Source organism: Cupressus sempervirens, chromosome 1 (assembly GCF_028749045.1).
Source record: "Cupressus sempervirens isolate cs-2001-9-10 chromosome 1, ASM2874904v1, whole genome shotgun sequence".
Classification (NCBI taxonomy): Eukaryota; Viridiplantae; Streptophyta; class Pinopsida; order Cupressales; family Cupressaceae; genus Cupressus; species Cupressus sempervirens.
This window is the reverse complement of record NC_143118.1, coordinates 75407319-75411432: the sequence shown is the minus strand read 5'-3', so window position 1 is coordinate 75411432 and position 4114 is coordinate 75407319.

Genomic DNA, 4114 nt, shown 5'->3' with positions numbered 1-4114 from the left:
GCATGCTATTATTCTAAGTCTGCCAAGCAATTGAATAAAATCACTTGTCATTGATAATGGGTTATGTTTTTTTTCAAATACCATGAGCCCAACACAGTGACATATATTTCTCCATTTATTCATTGGATTACATTGTAGTATCAGCATACAGTTTTACTTTCATTGGGTCGTCCATAAAATGTGTGTTTGATTGTTTATTTATTTTCTTCTGACGTTTTGGGGAAAAATAGTCATGCATTAGCTAGCCCATTTCAAGCTTGCTTAGGGTTTACTGCCAATGTAACATTATTTAGTAATTTTTGGTGGTGGTTCAGTTATTCTGTGTTACACAGTATTATATGTTCTAATTTCCTCTGTGTGGGATGTAGAGGTTTGTTTCCTCTCTGCCTGGCTAATGAATTCTGGGTGTTTGCAAATATTTTAAGAGCCGTTGTAAAAGTTCTAAACATAGCATTGAACGGTTATTTCCATATACAGGTATTTTCAAAAACCCGTTACATTTTAGTTTTAATCATCCACTCTAGCTTATGACATTTTGATTAAGGCTTCTGCATTCATATTGTGTAATAGCTTTTGTTTCCATTATTTAAGTGCTTACGACAAACTTTGGTTGAGTTTATTGGTTCCCTCACCTATGTAATTAAAAATGTAGCAGTATATTTTTATATTTTAGACCATTATAGAAGCCAGTTCTACCAGAATCTGCTGTTTTTTTCTTAATGTAACTTCAATAGTTGTTTTAGTTGCTCTTGGTGTATATGTTTTATTCATATCTTCTCTCCAAGTGTAGAGTCTTGTGGCTCGTAGACATGGTGAGAGAAGTCTTGATTTTTCTTTCTGGTTCTGTAAGTCGTAGTTTTCTATAAAATTTTATTAAAGTTTCTTGGCATTGTATGTTGAATGAGATGTTTCGCTGGCTATTTAGCTTTGATTTAAAAAAAAAAAAGTTTCCAAAGTTTCAATTTTTACTGAACTTTTGAGATATCTAGTTGAAGGAATTGAAGTTCTGTAGATATGAAATGTTATCAACATTAGAAGGTACTTTCCTTTAAATGTTGGACATATTTCTGCTTTATGTGTAGATGGTTCGATACAAGCTGGTAACATGTACCTTGTTATCAACATGTATCTTGTTTTCTGCCAGAGAATAGATTTTTTCCCTGATCCCATGTATTTTATATGTAGTTCATAGTCGTTTATCTAGATATAGACTCGTATTCTTTGAAAATAAATAAACATGATCTGGAAGTGAAATATCTTGAATAAACAATGTGGCACGACACCTTCTAGAGTATTTGGAGAAAATTCCTCTTACCTTTAAGAATTCCTTCAATCATCAACAAAAAAATACGTAGTTACTTTTTTAGTTTATGCTATCCTTTGAAAGCTGCTTGGAATGCAAACACAAACAACAGTGAGAGTGTTTCTTTTACCAGATTGTTCCAATTACTGCTTTATCTACATATGCATTATTAGTAATTATCCTTGCTATCTTTTGCATCCTTACAAACATATTTGTGCACACCTTCACCAACTGTAACTTATCTGGCAATATCTTGTGCAATTTGGACATTTACTAATTAATGTTGCATAGAACAAAAAATGCAACTGTTGATGTTATGTTCTGATTACTAAGGAATTGCCAAACAAAAAAATTTGAAAACAGTTATGGATTTGCGCATTGCAAATTCTGACTTGTGCCTCAAGTCAATTTTATGTTATCACTGAATAGCTCAAGGTAGGGACTACTGCTTACATAGAGCACTTGATTTCCAAAAGAAATTATCTTCATAAATGGAAAAGTTTAGAAATGAAGCATCAAAAACGTTTCAAAATGCATAAAGATGAATCCTTGTCATTCCATTTTCTTGATCAAAGGGTCAAAATCTGAATCAGTGCACTAGATGGCTCTTCTGAGATACTCACTAGCAGAGATGGAAAAGTGTATCTCCTGAATTTGTATGCCTTTTTCAATGCTTCTTTGGAAGTACTTTCATCTTCAAACTCTGCACTCCCATGGAATTTCATCTTTCTTGTGTTCCCTTTTATCCATAATAGTTCCTACACTACTTCTTTCATTGATGGTCTTTTCCTTCTTTCAAGATAAATACATTCTCTCACTACTCTTTCCATATCTCTCATCTCTTGCAGGTTTTCATCTTGCAATATTTTGTCATCTAAGATCTCTCTCAGACAATTATTGTTGAACTTGGACAGAAAGAGCCTAAATAAACTCATTTCATTGCTGTCCCTTTCTGTGCAGATGGGTTTTAGTGCTGTCAAAAGCTCAACCAAGACTTTTTCTTTCTTTAACTAGCGGGTCAACTAAGATTAATTATTATTATTTGGAAGTACGAGTAGATTAGAACACAAAAGATTTATAATTGTGTACATTTTAGATATAATCAGGATTAAGAATATTTTGGGTACAACATTCTATTTGTTAAATTATTCAAAAAACTGAACTAACTACATAGCCAAAAAATGATGGGGTCTTATGTGGCGATATTTGTTAGTTCTTTTTTGGGTTCAATGTTCAGAAGAAAGATGATATATGGTACAAGTTGTAATCTTTAAATGAAGGAAGAATTTTATTTGTGGTCTAAAATTGTATTTTTCTCATTATTTCTCCTGCCTTTCCATTGATGTACACTCTTAATTTACGTCAATTTAGAATTTGCAGTTCCCGGGGTTTGAGTGTTGTGGCTATTGATATTAAGAGCAACAACCACAAAAAGATAAAATAATAGCAAACCAATATAAAAAAGCAAATATATCTTAATGCTGAATAGAACAGAGGATACTCTACTAAGAGGCAGCTAGAACTGATTTATTTTATTATCTCAGAACTTCTTATTAAATTGTTCAGCTGCATAGAAGCAGTGAATCTAAAACAGAAATATTTTTAGCAGCTACATGAATGCATACTTCTTTAGTCGTTGTATATGGTTGCCTATAGATATAGCAGCTACATGAATGCATACTTCTTTAGTCGTTGTATATGGTTGCCTATAGATATAGCAGCTACATGAATGCATACTTCTTTAGTCAATGTATATGGTTGCACATTTGTTGAAGCATATTTTTCAATCAAACATTCGACTAAAACATGTCTAAAATATGTTAAAAAATGTGTAAAGTTTGTTAACTCTCAAAAATTGTTCATCATAGGATTATTTGTATTTTACTAATTTCATCAATCTAATGAAATCTGTCTCTACAATGATTTTAGGTTGTTGATGGATTTAATGAAAGACAAAAACATTCTAGGACACATTGCTAGGAAGAGAAGAGTCATTTGTGCTCTTGTAGTTGCTTTAGCTGCCTTTGCTACATCTATAGCAACGTTTGTGCAAGAAGGTAGAAGATCAATATGTAAGTGCAAATGAGGCGAGATTCCCTTTTATAAACACATTAATTATTCAAATGAGATTGATTGTCATGATCAAATTCGAATGAGTAAAGGAGCTTTTTTTCACCTAGCAACTATTCTTAGGGAAAAAGGTAGCATCACAAATATGGTGCACTTAACATTGGAAGAACAACTAGTGATGTTCCTCCACACCCTTGGCCATAATTTGAGGAATTGTAAGATTGCCCATAACTTTGGTCACTCAAGAGAGACAACCAGCCGATACTTCCACAAGGTTTTGACAGCAATCGTGGCATTCCATGGTGATTATCTTTTGCCACTTGGTCCAACCACCTCTCTAGAAATTAGTGGGAAGGATCGTTTTGATCCGTACTTCAAGGTAGATATCATGTCTATACAATTTGGTTTCTAGACTCTAAATCCTATTATTGCATGTTTGTTTGATTATAAATTTGCATATTGTAGGATTGTGTGGGAGCAATTGATGGAACACATATTCTAGTCATTGTCGATGTTGACATTCAAGCTCCATACTGTGATAGAAAAGGCAACTTGTCACAGAATGTAATGGGTGTGTCTTCATTTATTATAAGTTTCAATACATTCTTGCTGGTTGGGAAGGGTCGGTAACAAATAATCATGTTCTGGCATCAGCTTTGTCAAGATCTGATCCATTAGTAGTGCCTCCAGGTATGTCAAATATGTTTATATAGTGATGCATATTACAGTTGTTATAAAGTT